Genomic DNA, 19945 nt, shown 5'->3' on the forward strand with positions numbered 1-19945 from the left:
AGAAGCCTTATTATCAGCTGCTCGCCACAAATCATCTCTGGAATTTAAAGGTGACAGACTCCAACTCTTCTGCGATTTGTCTCTGACTACCTTGGCCAAGAGACGAGCCCTGAAGCCGCTCACCTCACACCTCCAACAACATCATGTCCTTTACCGATGGGGGTTTCCTTTCCGGTTGGTCGTGACTAGGGATGATTCCCAAGTCGTGCTTCGTGATCTTCAAGAGGTGGATTCCTTCTTAAAGCGCCTGGGACTTCCACCTTTGCCTGAAGATGTGTCCCCTCTGCCACCAACTCCGTCTCGTCCATCCGCCACCCCCAACAAGATCTGGACTCCAGTCCGCGGAGGTCGGAAGAGACTCACACGTACCCCACAGCGTCCACGTCACCCTCAGTAGATCAATCCATCTGTATGATGATTCTCTGGGGTGCCCTTCCGATGTGTTTCCGGTGATGATCCTTCCTTCCTGGGTTTTTTTTTACATAATATTTTTTTCTTTTTGGGTTTCTCTTTTCTGTCCGGCCGAACCATTGTTGGGTGCATTTTCTCACTTCTGTTTTATCTGGCCGGGCATGACGATTTTTCTGATGTCTTGGTTGTCGTGCTGCTCCCGAATTTGTCTAGCCATAGGCCTAGACGACTTGGGCCAATTGGTTGTTCCCGAGTTTATATCCCCATGGATACTTATGTCAATTTCTATGTTTACACTTTTCTGTGTTACTTTATTGTTTTTTGTTTTTTTTTCTATTGCATCGATGGTATTTCATTTCTTTTTTAGGCTAACACATTTGCTTCAATTTTTGTTATTTTATAATGGCTTTGCGGTTTATGTCGTATAATGTCAAGGGCCTCAACTCCATTCAAAAAAGGTGGATGGCTTTGAGGGAATTTCGATCCTCAGGAGCAGACATTATTTTTGTTCAAGAGACCCATTTCAAATCAGCTGGCTCCTTTCGTTTTGCCTCAAGATTTTTTCCCCAAGCCTATTCGGCCTTTGATCCCTCCGGGAAGGCTGGGGTGGCAGGTTTGATTGGGTCGCACTGCTCCCTTCGGATTGTTTCCTCCAGAGTTGACCAAAAAGGTCGTTTCATTATTCTGGAATGTATGCTGGGTAACACTCCCCTTGTTCTGCTGAATTTATACGCCCCCAATACGGGTCAACTGCAATTTCTTTCCCAAACACTCTCCGCTTTAGACTCTTTTTCCACTTCACATGTGATTGTGGGGGGTGATTTTAATTTGATTTTATCCCCCCATAAGGACAGGAAAGTTCTTTTTGAGTCCACACCCTCGAAGCGGCAATGCTCCGCTTCAAAATCCTTTCGTAGACTGATAAGGGAGCATCGTCTCTTCGATGCCTGGCGGATTAAACACCCCACCCATAAACAATTTACTTTCTACTCCACCCCCCACCGTAGCTTCTCCCGCTTAGATCATTTTTTCATCTCTGCCCCATTGCTTTCACTCTTGGTCTCTTCTGAAATTAACCCCATTACCTGGTCTGACCACGCCTCTCTGACTTTAAACCTTTTCTTTCCTCCCGCTTTACCCAAACCATGTCATTGGCGCCTTAATGAGACCTTCCTCTCCACAGATCATCTTAGGGATGAATTGTCTCGGGGACTTGATACCTATTTTACCCTCAATGTTGGCTCCGTAGCCTCTTCCTCTATTTTATGGGAGGCCCATAAGGCGGTATTTCGGGGACTCTGTATTTCTATGGGGTCTCGTTTAAAGAAATCTGCGGCACGTGCTAAGGCCTCTCTTGTACATCAACTATTTTTGGCGGAACGACGGTTGATGGCCAAGCCTTCCATTTCTGGACTCCGGAAGGTAACATTTTTACGTGACCGAATTAAAACCCTCGACTCCAGTAAGGCTGCACAATCCCTGCTGTGGGTTAAACAGAAATTTTATGAATTTTCCAACAAACCCCACCGTATGTTAGTCAATCGACTTAAAGCTCAGTCTCCTTCCACGATGCCTGATCTTTTAATCCAACCAAACGGCAGTCCTACCTATGATCCTCATGTCATGGCAACCCTTTTTGGCTCCTACTATGAGAAACTGTATAACTGTTTGATCCCAGGCCTCCACCCGCCTCTCACACAGTTATCCTTTGACAATTTTTTTGATTCCTTGTCATTTCCGAGACTATCTCCCTCAGACATTGCCATTCTTAATGCTGACATTACGATAGAGGAATTACTTGATACAATTAAACATCTCCCTTCTCGTAAGGCCCCGGGTCCGGATGGTTTACCCTACACCTATTATAAATCCTTTATTGGTATCCTGGCTCCCCATCTCCTTTCTCTTTACAGAGATCTTTTTAAGGGGGTCACACCCCAGACTGACTTTTCACGAGCCTATATCTCGGTTATCCCTAAACCCGATAAGGATCCCTCTATTGTAGACAACTACCGTCCGATTGCCCTACTTAATTCCGATTACAAGATTTTCACAAAAATTTTAGCCAACCGACTGTCCGGAATTATTTCCAAACTCATACATAGGGACCAAGTGGGCTTTGTGCCTTCCAGACATGCTGCGGATAACACCAGGAGAACTATTGATCTGGTTGATCTGGTTAATCGATCCTCCACCCCTGCTGTGTTACTGAGCTTGGACGCTCAAAAAGCTTTCGACCGGTTAAGTTGGCCCTACATGTTTATGGTTTTGGAGAAGTTTGGTTTCCGGGGTCCATTTGTAGCAGCCTTGAAGGCCCTTTATTCTTCCCCATTTTCGCAGGTCAGATTAGCATCTTTTCTTTCACTCCCTTTTCAGATGTCAAATGGCACACGTCAGGGTTGTCCACTCTCCCCTCTGCTGTTTATTCTTTGCCTGGAGCCACTGGCCACAGCCATTAGGTCGAATCCGGATATTCGCGGGATACATTCCCATACCCATGAGTACAAATTATCGCTGTTTGCAGACGACATCCTCCTCACACTCACGAGTCCCTATACTTCTTTACCAATTTTGCATCGGATCTTGAAACGATTTGGGGCTATTTCAGGTTACAAAGTTAATACATCTAAAACTGAGGCACTCCCAATTCACGTCCCACCTGTCACATTATCCTCGCTTCAGGAAGCCTTTCCCTATCGGTGGTGTACCCATTCTTTAAAATATTTAGGTACTAATCTTACTTCCTCTTACCAATCCATATACGAGGCCAATTTCCCTCCACTATTCATAGCAATTTCTCGCTCTCTGAAACGATGGGATGCCTTGCCCATTTCTTTCCTAGGACGCATTAACGTATTAAAAATGACAGTGTTGCCTAAACTTTTGTACCCGTTTGCGACCCTCCCTGTTCCCATTCCTATGTCCAAACTTCACTCTCTTCAGAAATCTTTCCTGCATTTTATTTGGCACAATAGGCGGCACAGGATTGCACGTTCCGTTTTGCTTTCCCCAAGATCTAGGGGGGGCTTGGGGGCCCCGGATATTATAACATATTACTGCGCAACTCATCTTCGTTTTCTCATGTCATGGTCTTCCCATCATCCTCCCAACACATGGACTGAGATCGAATCTTTGCAATTGTCCCCAGCTCATCCATGCTCTCTCCTTTGGTCGACCTCAGCAGTGGATGTCTCCTCCTTTCGCCATTTATTTCTGGGACCTATGTACTTTTCTCTGACTGTTTGGCGGAAATGTAGGGCTAAATTTACATTGGCCTCTGATTGCTCCCCACTGACAAATGTCCTCTATAACCCTAATCTCCCAGACAATATGTCCATGTCCCGGATGTCGCATTGGGTTGTAGCTAACCTTTTTCAACTGCGTCACTTGGTACATCCGGTGACTCGTAAGTTACACTCATTCCCAGTCCTCCAGAAAAAAGCCCTCTTACCTCCTCAACACCTATATATTTATCTTCAAATATGCCACTTTTTTTCCACTTTATCTCCCTCATTGACTCTGGGGAAACCTACTCCCTTTGAAAGTTTATGTATGCAGGGTCCCCACCATAGGGGTATAATCTCTAATACTTATAAACTTCTTATGGAAGCCCCCTCCTTATCCAATGATACTCACCTTTATATGCGTAGGTGGTCTCAATTCATACAACGTGACATTGATTTATTGACATGGAAGAAAATTTGGGAAAATGCATCTAGATCTTCTGTCTGTGTGGTTTTTAAGGAAAATATTTACAAGATTATGATGTTATGGTATAAAACACCTGAGGTTCTGCATGCTTATAATCCGAGTGCTTCTCCTGATTGCTGGCGCTGTAGTAGAGACCCTGGTACTCTCTATCATATTTTTTGGACATGCAGCTCCATTACCCCTTTCTGGCAGGATGTTCTTTCCTTGTTGAATTCATTGCTGCATGTCTCTCTCCCACTTGATCCCTTACATTTTTTACTGGGTCTACCATTCCCAGGATTACCTAAATTATCCAGGAAACTCGCTGTCCATGTGCTGACCGCGGCCAGGAGAAGCATTCCTATGTGTTGGTTATCCTCTACTCCTCCTTCAATGTCAATTTTGTACAAACTCATTGCTGATGTAAGACAGATGGAATATTTGACTGCACTACATAGTTGTTCGTTTGCTGTATTTGAGATGATTTGGATCCCATGGGATACTTTCACCTCTTCTATGCCGGTCCACGTTGCAAGGCCCTGATATCCTTTACATTGATATTTATGACTCCGCTGGTCCTGACACTATTTAATTTTGCCATCGATGTATCTTTCTGTTATGTTTATTTTCTCTTCTTAACCTTTTGAAATATACTGTTTTTGTATTTCATGAAAACCAATAAAAATTGTTAATACGAAAAAATATCACATGGGTTTAGTCCAATAATACAGACCTGAGACTGCAGCCATGGGTAACATTGTATAACTCTTGTTATCACACAATGTTACTTATGCTATAGTAGGGTTTCTCAACTATGGTTCCTCCAGAGGTTGCTAGGGGTTGCTTGAGCAATAGGTAATTTCTGATCCTCAAATGGATAACCACTGACACCAATGATCTTTTTTTAGCTATCTGTAAGAGCATTCTTCCCAATGACTATTATGATAATGTACTATAAGCTGTAGATATAATAATAATTATTATCAAGGGTTCCCTGAAGCCAAAAAGTTATATCAAGGGTTTTTCATGTTAAAAAGGTTGAAAAGGTTGTGCTATAATATAATAGTAGCCTTATGGGCTGGAGAAGCAAGGTGGGCGGGAATGCAGTTTTAACACCCCTACCTGCTCATCTGATCAAGACAAACAGAGATGGTAGTAGAGAGTATAACACTGTGTGCTACAGATCCTGATAGAATATAAATTCAATAAATGATTTCTTCCAATTAATAGACACTGTTCTATTGTTGCTTCGGTATGTTTTGCTCTTGATTTTGTAATTCAGCACCTCTACGCATGGGAGAGGAACAGTCTGTATTCCAAATCCTCTGAGAAAAAACTTCTACTTTCAGCACTGAAAGTTTTACTATGTAGTGTGCAAAACACCAAAAAACTGCTAATAACAGGTAAATAAGTATGAAAAAAAAAATCAAATATACTGTACTTGCTGTATTTCCACCTGACAAGCAGAAACACGACATTTCTCACACAACACACAATTCCACGGAATTTCAGCTGTCAGTCTGGAATTTCTGTCACTCACTCTGATATCACTTCTTAAACCATATTCCCCCCCCCGATGAGTGTGAAGAGAAACTTAAAATGTATTTTTGCATAACATCTGGCAATGTTTTTTCTTTTTCCAAACTGTACTGTGGAAAACAGAACATGATTTTAGGATTAAAATGGATAGACATCAACGTTTTCTGGGTTTGCAAAACTTGTTAACAACATTTTGCAGTAAAAATCCACCTTCAGTTTGTCATGTCACAACTGCAGTAGACTAGAGTGTTCCACTTACAGAAAGAAAACATGTTCCCACTGTGGATAAAACACCTTCACCATTTATAAATTAGTAAAACAGAACAGATTGCCGTCAGCCATCCCCAATTTGGAGGGACTGTCCTTCTTTTGGAACCCAATCGCTCCATCCCTCTTTCCTCCTCAGTTGTCCCTCTTTTTGGTTCGATGGGTACTAAAAATGTTATATTATACTAAAATTGTCATCTAATTTCTATATGACTGTATCTGTGCTTTTGGAAAGCCAAGGAAAAGCAGTGGTGAAGAGAGGCGTATGTATATGAATTCTTAACTTTTCTTCATGGTCTGCGATTTTGCCAGAAATTCTCTCCCCACCCCCCTGCCCATAACCTTCCGGACATGTCATTGGCCCCCGAAGGCTCCAGGAGCAGTCGCAAAGTGCACCGCAGCTCGTGCATGCACAGTGAGAAGCTGGATGTGAAGCTGCAAGGAATCACAGCCGGCTTCCCAAAGTAAACATGCTGGTTCCGGATACCGAAGACCAGTGATGAGGCTCTGGATACCTGGACAGGTAAGTGTCTTTTTTATTAAAAGTACAGTATTTGTACATGTTGACTTTTTGCTCAAACAGACTGAAGCTTCTCTTTAAGGTTTACGCCAAATCTGCATGTTGTCACAAATCCTTACACTTTAGCTACATGAACATATTTCAGTTTCCTGGGAAAAGCTGTTCATCTTCCATTTTTTACATTTATATGCCAGAAACCCCATTCATATATTCATTTAGAAACAGTTTTTCTATTAACAAGGTCAATGTTTTTTGAGGATCTGAGTAGCTAAACGCACAGATGATATGTAACAGGCCGCAGTTTTCTTTCTCTGCTGCAATTCTCTGGGCTGAAAGTCATTTATAGATGGAGAGCATTTAAATTGAACAGAATAATACAACAGAATTGTATTACAATTGTGTGCTAGGATTAGGTCATGCTGCATTTCCTAGTATCTGCCATCGAGGCTTAGCTAGGTAGTGTGTCCCTGAAATGATTATTCGATGACAATACATGTCATATTTACTGGCTGTAACTTTGTTGCACTGAATAAGTAGTTATCCTCCAGTAACATAGCTTTTCTGTATCAGCTAGATTTATTTTTATCAGTTTCTTTAAAAATTTTCAACAAGACTAAAGTGAACCAAGCATTAACATTTTTCATAATAAGCAAACACATGCTAAGTAATGTATAACACTGACTGGAATGTATTATGTCTAACAGGTATCACAGTACCCCCCGACAATGTCTTCATCTGCATTTCTCCTAGATTGTAAGCTCTAACAAGCAGGGTCCTGTTTCCTCTCGTACCCCATGATATTGTAACTGTAATGTCTAATTTCATTTTGGAAAGCACTGTACAAACTGTTGGCGTTATATAAATCCTGTATAATATTAATAATAATTTCTCTCCAGAAGGATGGCACAGGTTTGTTCCAGCTTCTTTAACCCCTTTACAACGGCCGGACACAAATGTGCGGCCTCCCGGCATCTAGGCCTAGACGCTGAGCGGCCGCACATTTGCGTTCATGTAACAAAAAACATATGTGCTGAGAGCAAAAGCCCTGCGTGCTCCCAGCACACATATCCAGTACTCACGGAAAGGTCCTGGTCTGCTCTTTCAATCGAGACCTTTCCCGATCATGTGACTGCTGTGACGACGCATCACGGTGGTCACATGATCCCTAAACCATGCCCCTACCGGAGTCTGAAACTCTTAATGGGCCAGGAGGCGCCGGCGGCAGGGGGTTAAGGATCACCATCTACTTTCTGCACTGGGAGACTGTCTCAGAGATGACACTCATATAAATCCTGGCGCATGTGTAGTTATAGGCTGTGTTCACAAATGCCTGACAAAGAGCAGCCTCTGCTGCATCCTCTCACTTTTTGGGTTTGTGACAAAATCTGACCACTCAACACTGAGATCATTTTAGCCTAAGCAAATACCTATGTCAATTTCTGAATTTCAATGCTAAAAGGTGGAGTTATTTGAAACATATGCTTCTCTTGCATTGTCTGAAGACACGAAATGTAAATGTACCCCTATTGTATAGTCTGGCATCAGAATTGTATTCATGCAGACGTGTAAAGGTACTGAACAATTCGAGTAATTGTAAAGCCTTAAAAATGGTTGCTCCCTCCTCCACCTACCTAGTCTGCATATCCTGTATACAAAAGATCTGTGTATTCACCTTTTTTTAATCTGCTCCAATCCAGTCACATGATTGTGCAGCTCTGGATCCCCAGTGTCTGTGCTCAACTACAGCTGTGAATTCAAGCAGCTGTGAATTCAAGTAGCTGTGACATCTCCCACAGGTTCCCACGGCCCAGCTATTGTTGACGCTCCTCTCCCCTGCAGCCACCACTCATTGAGCAGACCATACTGGATGAAAAAGAGGTAAGTATATGGATCTTTTTTATTCAGGGTAGCAGGACAGGTAGGAGGATGAGGAGGGAACATTTTTATGATTAGTTAAAGTGGCTCTAAAAGCTGAAGGATTTTTACCTTTATGCATTCTCTGCATTAAGGTAAAAAACCTTCTGCATGGGGCTCCCTTCTCAGCCCCCATAAATACTTACCCGATTCTGATCTCAATCCAATGATAAGCTTGAGAGCAGCATCTCTTTCTCTCCTCACTGGCAGCGCCGGGAGCCAGTGTTGTCAATCACAGCCAGTGAGGAGGGATCAGGGTGTAGGGCTGAGCCAAGCTCTGTGTGTCTATGGACACACATAGCCGGCTTGGGAGCAAGCATGGATAGGTGCCCCCATAGCAAGCGGCTCCCTGGAGGTATCAATCAGCAGGGGCCAGGAGTTCTGGTGGGGGACTTAAAAAGAGGAGGATTGGGGCAGGTAAGAATTATATGTTTATTATATAAAAAAAAGCCTTAAGAATCACTTTATGTTATGTTTTACTGTTATTTTATTTAAAGCAATACAAAAGGATCCTGTGTTTTTTTGGTTTTTTTTTAAATAACATGTCATACTGTAATGGTTTTGTGCAGAGCAGCCCCAATCCTCTTGTTCTTGGATCCCCTGCCGGCGCAACTGACCACTCCCCCCCACTGAGTGCCCCCAGGGCTAGAAGCTTGCTCTTGGTTTACTTTTGCATGCACGGTGCTGAGCCACCTCTGTGTGTCTATGAGACACACAGGGCACAGCTCAGCCCCACCCCCCTCTTCCTCCTCACAGGCTGTGATTGACAGCAGCAAGAGCCAATGGCTGCCGCTGTGTCTCAGCCAATGAGGAGGGAGAGACCCAGGAGAGCCACTTCTCTTGTGCACAGCACTGAATCACAATTGGGCACAGGTAAGGGTCTGCAGGGGAATCTGCACACAGGAGGCTTTTTACCTTCATACATAGAATGCACAAAAGTAAAAAACCTTAAGCTTTTAGAACCACTTTAAGAAGGCCTTTTAGAATTAAAGGAACTCTGCCATGAGATAAAAAAACAAGCTGCAATTGCTAGTTGCCTGGCTGCCTTCTATTTTAATCCTTTCTGAGGGTCTGTTCACCTCAGATGTGATGGGACTGCATAGAGAGGCTATTCCAGCACAGTCCAACCGCAAGACAAGGAAAAATGCTGTGTCTCCTGTGTACCCAGTTCACATCACTGCATTGTGCACTGAAAATAAGTACTGCATGTACTATTTATTTTCAGCACAGAGCAGGACACCACCTCACACCACAGAGCTTCATGAAATGTTTGTGTTCATTAAAAAAATGGAACAGTGCAATACAGTGCAATCACTTCCTTAGGAACACACTGCATACTAGCTGCTGGACCCGAAGTCCTTGACCCGATCCAAGGATAAAGCAAATTAAGCCAAACCTCTTGAACTTTATCCTTCTCCTGTCTCACTGACTCAACATACTGAAACCAGAGGATCAGAACGACAGCCAAGCATTTTTGTAAGGAGGTCAGTGTGCAACCACTTTATTTCTTGACAGATTTTCTCTAAAATCACTTGAAAACAAAGTACTGAATAAGATTTTCTTTTAAAGTGCATCAATCAGTACAAACAGAACATACAAAAATAAAATTCTACCACACCATAAACATTTTTACTAATTAAAATTCACACAAAGTATATTTTTTTCCCCTTTTATGCTCTAAAGGACTTCAAGGGACAAGGGGTAATACTCCTTGTCCCTCCCCAACATTCATAGAATTGCCGTATCACCTTCTACAACCACTAATAAAACAACACATTAATAGAAGATTTTATAGCCTGCATTGTCAGGCAATTATTTGCAGTAGTGTGTGGAATATGGGGCTGTGTCTTTGGGTCCAAGTCTATCTCCATACATACTATAAAACGTTACAACTTTAATCAAGACTATAGGGGCAGAAGACACCTTCGGGTCATTGGATGTGCTATGCATATCATGTGCAGCGCAAGGAAAGCAATATAATGAATACAATTTCAGGCATTTTCAAATCTAAAGAAGAGGAAATGTATCATTACATCCATGGTACTCTGTAAACTTTATATTCATAAGCTCCTGGGAGCTAACCTTCTCTCTTCATCAGATCTGAAAGGATTTCTAAAGCCTGGCAATGCTGATATATATTCTGAGCAGTATTTGATTTGGGCGAACAGGTTGCCAGCAATATGCTGCATTGCAAAGCATTTCAAAGAACTGTCGTGTCTATAGCCAGGAAACAGTGGGTTTAAAAAAAATATAATAATATATTGATATATTTTTGTTTCATTGTATTAACAGCCACCTGTTCCTTTTATATTTGTACAGCAATGTGAAAAATGCCAAACACGCTGTTCAGCTTTCTCAAAGTGTCTGAATTTCCTACAAAAGGAAGAAGAAATGCCTTGAACCCATAAGGGACAATTTGTCAAACAGGAATGTGCAATGATGACACCAACAACAAATAAGAAGTTATCATCTCAATGGTACAATTTTAATAAACAAAGAAGGCCAAAAAGTTACATTCAAGCAGGCCCAGACTGGCAGATTGCCAGGGATAGTATTTGTGTTATCATACCTGAGAGTACTGGTGCACTGCTAAACACTATCCAGCCTCAGATCTTTTATAGGAAAAAGCCAACTTTATTGTAAATTGTATGCCTCATCAATACTGCACAAGACACGATAGAACTTTTATTGTACCAGCAGGCCTAGTAAAGTTTGATCAGACAGATGCTAGACTATGCTCAAGACTGTACTTATTTCACCAGCCTATAAGCAAAGCTTTAAATTAAAAAAAACAGATGGGACTAGGTAACTAGGTATCCTGAAATAGTTATACCTGTTTAATAATTAGCAATGCTGAATTACAGCTCCAAAAAATATTCCCAAAAATGGAGTTATCACCAGTTTGGCAAAATAAGTTTACTTGTATCCTTCTTTAAAATGTTATTGTCCATTCATGTTACACATCTGTGGCTGTATGCCAAAAAATGTGGACGTGTTTCCCTGCCAGAAAACCACAGATGTTGTGTACAGCTACCCATAAAAAGCAATGGGTAGCAGGATATATACGTTAGTACTTCCGTAAACATGCACATGTGCATTGACACACTGCTTTAGATATAGACTGTCTGCATCCAGGGTTATGCATCTGCACACATGTGTATGTTTATGCAACTACTGATATATATCCTCGTACAGCCATTATGTGGCATGCAGCCATACGTTTCCATGTGCATGAGCCCTTCAAACCATTTAAAAGAAACATCCTGCAAGGTGTACCATTTGAAATAATGTAAACACTGATCCAAATGATGGCTATAGAAGACTTGCATGCATTCAAAATATATTCTAAATTGATTCATACATGACCTGGGCATTATTAGTTTATTAATGTACGCATGATCCATCATATATATCCATGTATGCTAGAAACCCAAACAACTGAAAACAACAAGACTGGCAAATCAGTGCTCATAAATCCACACGTTACAATCTATCCAGATCCACAGCTTTTTGTTCCACAGGTTATCCATCCATTAGAAGTGAATATACTGTTAATATAACATCCTCTATATTTGGTGGACAGTCAATCTCTTAATAGGCACAGCACACCTATGATTATACATAATGGTAAAGGTCAGTCTATGTTTTTGTGGGTCTACCACGCATAATTAGAAATTCTACAAACTATAACATAAATATATACACTATAACACAAAACTTGGAAACAGGTGCTGACTGGCCGTATTATCCAAAGGAGTACATATATTGTGGAGCAGGTTACATAGTTACAAACTTAGTCTGGCTGGAAAAAGACAAAAGTCCATCCAGTTCAATCATAAAAAATAAAGTTATAATCCTACACATACAGTTGATCCAGAGGAAGGCAAAAAAAACCCAGCAAAGCATGATCCAAGGACAAAAAAATCCTTCCTGATCCCCTGAGAGGCAACCAGATATTCCCTAGATCAACTTTACCTATAAATGTTAGTATCCAGTTATATTCTGTGTATCTAAGAAACAATCCAGGGCTTTTTTAAAGCAATTCACTGAGTTGGCCAGAGCAACTCTTGAGGGAGTCTATTCCACATTTTCACAGCACTTACTGTGAAGAAACCTTTCCGTATTTGGAGATTAAATTTATTTTCCTCCAGAAGTAAGGAGTGCCCCCTTGTCCTCTGTGATGACATCAGGGTGAATAGCTCTACAACAAGTTCACTATATGAACCACTGATGTATTTATACGTGTTGATCATATCCCCTCTTAATCTCCTCTTGTCAAGAGAGAATAAATTCAGTTCCTCTAATCTTTCCTCATAGCTGAGTTCCTCCATGCCTCTTATCAGTTTGGTTGCCTTTCTCTGTACTTTCTCCAGTTCCCCAATGTTCTTTTCGTGAATTGGTGCCCAAAATTGCAATGTTGCATCAACTCATCTCCCAGACATCAGAATCTGTCAATGTGACTCAATCACATCTCCTATATACCTTCTCTCTATGTGATCTATCCCTCTGTACCATCTATATAAAGCAGTTTTTACCCCATCTTCCTCCCTCTTGAGAAGTATCTATATTGCCAAAAGTATTGGGACACTACTCCAAATCATTGGATTCAGGTGTTCCAATCACATCCATGGCCACAGATGTATAAAATCAAGCACCTGGGCATGCAGACTGCTTCTATAAACATTTGTGAAAGAATGGGTCGCTCTCAGGAGCTCAGTGAATTCAAGTGTGGTGCCGCAATAGATTGCCAACTGTGCACTAAATCCATCCATGAAATTTCCTCGCTACTAATATTCCACGGCCAACTGTTAGTGGTACTGTAACAAAATGGAATAAACTGGGAACAGCAGAAACTCAGCCATGAAGTGGTAGGCCACGTAAAATAACAGAGTGGGATCAGTGCATGCCAACTGTCTGCAAAGGGAATAGCTAAATACCTCCAAACTTCATGTGGCCTTCAGATTAGAACAACAACAGTGCGTAGAGAGCTTCATGGAATGGGTTTTCATGGCCGAGCAGCTGCATCCAAGCCTTACATCACCAAGTGCAATGCAAAGCGTCAGATGCAATGGTGTAAAGCACGCCACCACTGGTCTCTAGAGCAGTGGAGACGTGTTCTCTGGAGTGACAAACCATGCTTCCCTGTCTGGCAATCCAAGAACAGTGCTTGCCTGACTGCATTGTGTTAAGTGTAAAGTTTGGTGGAGGGGGGGTTATGGTGTGGGGTTGTTTTTAAGGGGTTGGGCTTGGCCCCTTAGTTCCAGTGAAGTGAACTCCTAAGACGTTAGCATACCAAGACATTTTGGACAATTTCATAGTCCCAACTTTGTGGGAACAGTTTGGGGATGGCCCCTTCCTGTTCCGACACCGCACCAGCGCACAAAGCAAGGTCCATAAAGACATAGATGAGAGAGTTTGGGGTGGAGGAACTTGACTGGCCTGCACAGAGTCCTGACTTTAACCTGACAGAACACCACTGGGAAAAGTTAGAGCGGAGACTGCGAGCCAGGCCTTCTCGTCCGACATCAGTGCCTGACCTCACAAATGTGCTTCTGGAAGATATGTCAAAAATTCCCATAGACACACTCCTAAACCTTGTGGACAGCCTTCCCAGAAGAGTTGAAGCTGTTGTAGCTGCAAAGGGTGGGCCAACTCAATATTGAACCCTACAAACTAAGACCGGGATGCCATTAAAATTCATGTGCGTGTACAAGTAGGTGTCCCAATACTTTTGGCAATATAGTGTATTTGTGCACAACACAAGGGCTGAAAAGGGTTTGCAATTCTAAAAATCCTCATTTAGTTGGAGCCCATTGGATACATGAGTATCCTCAGTGCATCCTGTTATAAGGTGAATACAACCTGTTTGGTGCATCTCCAGCATGGCAAGCAGAACACATGACACAAGTCCGCATGAAGGGCATGGTCTGATGGCCGTGGTAACACATTGGATACCTTCATCTGCCATTGTTCTCTTGCTGAGTGTCCTATATGTCTCCGTGCCTTTAACGAGGAGTGGGCTCACTTCAGGCAAACCTGCCCTTAATTTATCCACTACTATATGTGCGCAATTTGGAGACTCTCAAAACCATAGAGTTATGGCCCCAGTATACTGAGGAAACTAGGCAAGGCACTGTGGCTTTCACATATATTTGCAAATGTGTGCAACTTAAAGCACTGTTTTAACATGAACTGTTAGACAGGGCCAATTTAGCTTTATTGAATGCTAGCTGATAAGTGAGCAGGGACATGTTCTGTTGTTTGTATTGTGCAAAGCTCCTTCCATGTGTACCTTACTGTAAAGGCTAGTTATAGATTGGGGTGGTTGCTATTTATCTATACATCTGATGGCTGTAGTGACAGGCTTTATATAACTCAATGAAAAAATGTACTAGCATAGGTCACTGTCTGTGAAGTCCCATGTCAGGGTGAGAAGGAGATCCATAAGGATGGGTAGCTGGCGTTCTATGCAAATCACAGCTATTCTTGAAAAAGCTGATCTTGAGTTACCCCTTCCACCACCTAAGATGCCCTCCATTGGTCTTTTAAAGTGATGGCTGTCATAGATGACAATAAGGGGGATTGTAAAGTTCAAGAAGACAAGGTCTGGCTAAAATTTATCAAGAAAATTGTGTTTAGTATATATGCAGATACCACGTAGCCGATCTCTGCAAAAATGTCAGACATTAATGACCAGTTGAAGTAGATATTCACAGAAGTAGATATTCAGTCAGATAGACTTTCCTATAGTCTTATATCCCCTGTCATGTTATACAGTTGCAAAGTGCTTAAATATAATTGAGCATTCAAATAGTAACCAGGGTTTGACCATGCTGCCAAGTGTACTCCATAATTTAGCAGAACTGGTCAGGCACACCCACTCTATTCATTAACATTATAAGTATGGATGTTCAGAATGAAGAATGTGACCACTGCTCATATATGCCAATATAAACATCAGAGTAGGAAGGCATGAAGTACCCTTCAATTAACCATTTTCCATGTGAAAATCACTTAACAATCATAACATACAGTTGTCTAGTGCTATAAATAGAAAACAAGGTTCAATGTTTCTATAGGGTTAAATGAAAAAAAAAAACCACAGAAAGCAATTTTTTTTCTTCTGCTTGGGTTCTCACAACTGGCTCCCTGATTATGCGCGGCTATACATGCACAGAGTGGGGGAGAATGTCCTCCTGGGATATGTAACATGAGTATTCTAGGAGGCTTCAGGCAGTGGGGGTGTCATTATTGCCTAGAGAAGAAAGATGGAAGCACGGGTTTCACACTCCAAAAAAATGTGTTATTTGCAATTTCTTGAAAGGGAAGGGGAAGAGGGGTGGAGGGGGCAATATTGTTTAAAATCAAAAAGGGAGTGAAGGTCAGCTTGTAAGAACATATGTCATTTAAACAGAGTCTGAACCTGCATTACAAGACCATGTTCCTGCTCTATTACAGGTTTTAAATGAACAGAAAATCTAGTTTAATGCCATATCAAGTGATTTGGTATGTTCCTAACAGATAGGTGTCAGAATGGTATTAAACCATGCACATATATTGCTAACTCCATGGGAAAATATTTTATTGGTATAGTATGGTATGTAACATTGATTTGGTGTTTTATTATGGTGTTATGCCATTATGTCTTATAATGGTGTATTAGTATGATGTGTTTCTCTACAATAGTTTTATTACACTGTATGTCATTGTTATACTTTTACATCTGGTCAGTTCTGCTTTATGTAATTTTGCACTTCACTGATTCCATAAGTAAAAGCAGTTTACAAGGGAATAAACCCATCAGTGCAATGTGACCCTAGTTTTATTTAAACACGTCTTCAAAAAATTGTTGAAGGAGTAATTAGATGAGATTTTGATGAGCTACTGGTCCCATTCTTAGCAAAACACCAGATTCTACAGATCCTACAAATGTTAAAGAAGAACTCTCATGATTCTTTATAACTAAAATACTGGTGCAAAACAGCATGCTCAAATATATAGAAATGTTTGCTAAATGAATGGCAATTGTTTCTTTTAAGCAGCCACATTCTTTCTTTACTCATTTTCATTTTACCAGTTTCTCCCCATAAAGAACACCAATTTGTGGGTGTTCCTGTTGCAGAGCTGTAGCAGAGCACAGCTGCCATTATCCCCTTGTGTAGTGGGCACAGCTCTGTCACATGCTGATGTAATACAAAAAAGTACATCCCCCCAGATGAATCCCAGACTGACTGAGACTGATGGTGTAGGCCTGGGGATACCAGGCAGTAAGCTACTGTGAGTGCACCTGTCTCAGCTAGTTTTTTTACTTTCCTTTCACAGACACTGAAGCTGACACAAATCCACCCCCTGAATATATTGCGATGGCACTATTCTCGGGGAAGCGCCTGGTGCCAGAAGTAAGTACTGTCAATGATAACTAATTCATTTTTTGCCGTTTGGTATATGTGAGATCGAACAGCAATGGGGGGGGGGGGGGGGGGGTTTCTACACTTTCACGTTGACAACTTGGGGACAGGAACCAAAAAAAAAAGTGATGGTGAGACATTTTTAAGGTCTACCTGTTGGAACTATGGGGGAGATTTACTAGAATTGGTGCACTCAGGATCTGGTGCAGCTGTACATGGTAGTTAATCACCTTCTACCTGCTGCTTGTTCAATTAAGCTCTGGCAATAGAACCTGGAAGATGATTGGTTTCTGTGCCGAGTTTCACCAGATTTTCCACTCTCCTACTCTCCTTCTCATTAGTAAATAACCCCCGCATGTCTCTATATTGAGTGAAATGAAAATGTCAATAAACCCAAATCATTACAAACTATCAATAAATGCAGTATTACATGCTGTTCAAACTCTTGTCACTATGGGATTTATTTTGTGTATTCTGCAAAAAACCTGGTGTTCTCCATCTCCCCCTTCTGTTCATGTCCCCACTGCAATTGGGGATTTTGAAGAACAGTGTTGGCAGCTAGTGCACATGCTCAGTTCTCAGTGTATTTTCTACCCCCTAGTATTCCTTGCCTGATGACATCTGAGCAGCCCATGTGACTATAGAGTCACACATGTGGGTGTATACACAGTCGTAAGTGACAGATCACTCCCTCCCTCCTCCTCCATGATCACTAACCAACTAAACACACTGGGGTGATATATTATATCTTGATTGATGAAGGTTTCACCTCTCTGTTATTCTAAGACACAGGCTGGAAGGGTGTGATACAGTCTGTGACTGTCAGAAATCCACACACACCACGTTATTGTCAAATAAATAACACATATTTTATTTCAAATATATATAACAATTTAAAAGTTTATTGGTATTATTTATTTTAATTTGTATTTCAAAGGCTGTTTTTTGTTGTTTTTTTTTTCAAAATTCAATCTTTTGAGCAGCAACGAATGACTAAAAGCTTCTCCTACCACTGTTTCTGTACAGACAGGCTGGGAAAAAGCTGAGTCATGTGACAGATGTATATTGCTTAGAAAAAAAGGTACTTACAGAAAGAGAAGGGCTAATGTAAATTAAACAGTGTGTGATTAGTATCACTTTAATTCAGCTAAATGAACTGCATTGCACCCTTACAGAACCAAGTTTGTGGTTTTTCCAAGACTGGTGTTTAGTGTTGTTCAATGACATTATAAAAGTAAATAGCTGACCCCAAAGACACACAAAGGGTGACATACACTGAACTGGTGTTTGTTTCAAAAATCGAATCCGACACAGCAAACATTTCTATTTCTGAGATTTCCAGCACATGACTGGATGTTTGAAGTGGGCGCACGTTTGCATTGCTTCAATAATTGTTCCCCACCTTTGTGTTCATCTGCACAATAACTCAGCTCAGAATAAACAGAAATGTACAGTTACGACACACACAGAGCTTAATTTACAATTTTGAATTCCTTGAACCCAAGGTGAATTTTGCCTGACTTCTGATAACAGAAATGAAACCTAATAAAACTGGACAGACAGATCAAATAAATGAACATTGTTGCCTAGTCATGGATCAATGTGAATAGTTTGTCATGGCACCTAATGAGATGTAATTCTCTTCTTTGACTGACAAGCTGATAGACAGCTTTGTAGCTTGCCGTAGCACCATAACTGTCAACGTTACATGTCTCTGTGGCAGGATGCCAGGGGGTAAGGGTAAGTCCACAGCTGCTTCGCTCGGGGCTGAATTTAATTTCTGTGGCATTCTGGTCAAATAAATGTGCGCTGAAAGCTGGTGAAGCAGCTGTTATAGGTGGCATATTTTTATGTTGCTTAATCACATATGTGCTTTGTAGGAACCAAACTTTTGATTAAAGCAATCCTTTTCTGCAGCAACCAAGTATAATTGCAATAGTTATCCTATTTTGCGGTGTTAATGAATGAAACGGCACAGAGACATTCTAATCTTTAGCTGATAAAAGAACAGAAAAATGTGCACGAGAGACACAGTGGCTGTCCTATTCTGGAAAATGCTAACTTTATGACTGTCTCAGGGTTCAATACTGAACTAAAATAAGGACGCAGCAGGTGAGGTCAGGGTATAGACTCTGATCCGCATACTTTTTTTGGGTAGATTATTTAGACAAAAGTGAAGCCAGATGGTCACCCAAGGAATTCACCAGTACTGGGTGGATAACTTTAAAAGGTAAGCAAACTTTTACATCTTTTGCTTCTACCACCCTTAGCTCAAATAACCCCCCTTCCTTTCCTCAGCTCCATACTCGCCTAGTCCGTGCTAGCAAGGCCCGCCACATTGTTTACATCCTGAAAATGGCCTCTTCTATCCAATGTCCCAACGTTCGCTGTACAGCTCTATAGATTTATATGCACTTGTCTCCTGAGCGTCCCTTGTGTCCAGAAAAAGCCTACTGCACACACATGGAAAATGGACAGGGCAGACCGTCCGCAACATGTAATCAATGCAGAAGGCCATGGTGGCAAGAACTAGGCAAGTGTGGAGCTGTTGAGGAGGAGAGGTTTGGCTAAGGTCAAGGAGGTGAAAGTTTACTTACCCATTATTAAAGATATAGTTCTGATCAGCATTAGAGTGATGAACAAACTGAGTATAAACACAGATGAAGCATATGAAACAGAAAAAAAAATATATATATATATATATATATATATATTTTTTTTTTTTTTTTTTTTTTTAGGAATAATATTTCAGGTCAGGTCCAGGTTCTTATTCCTGTTTATAACCTATATCTCCCATTCAGAGATTTTTTTCCCCGACTTTCTGTCCCTATATCTCCTGTACATGAAATGGAGTGAGTGTGACCATTATCAGGTCAGGAAGGCATCCTATGTTTTTGTTTGTGTCCCTTTTGGAAAGATTCCCCTTACTCCCTGCAGGAAGTGAGGGCATATATCCCTAATAAGACCACATATTACAAAAACCTGATAGAGACTGTATTGTTTCCCTGCTCTATCCAAAATAAAAAACATTTTCTGGAATTGTTCTTGAAATAAATGTTGTCAAAACCTCCACTGACCTCTGTATTGTAGCTTGGCACCAAAGGAATGTGACCCAACCTTTTTTTTTTTGCGTCACAGTTCTAAATGCCAGCTGGTCTTTTGTGCTATACAAAGAGGAGTGACAATGCATGATAAT

At 41.3% G+C, this 19945-nt stretch overlaps 1 protein-coding gene across 14 annotated transcripts in view; it reads right to left on the reverse strand.

Annotated features, from left to right (window-relative positions):
• TENM3 (teneurin transmembrane protein 3) overlaps nucleotides 1-19945 on the reverse strand; it is a 1391898-nt gene that overhangs the window by 377213 nt on the left and 994740 nt on the right. The gene's annotated exons all lie outside the window — the stretch shown is intronic.

Source organism: Staurois parvus, unplaced genomic scaffold (assembly GCF_062004578.1).
Source record: "Staurois parvus isolate SC_StPar_1 unplaced genomic scaffold, SC_StPar_1.0 ptg000080l, whole genome shotgun sequence".
NCBI lineage: Eukaryota > Metazoa > Chordata > Amphibia > Anura > Ranidae > Staurois > Staurois parvus.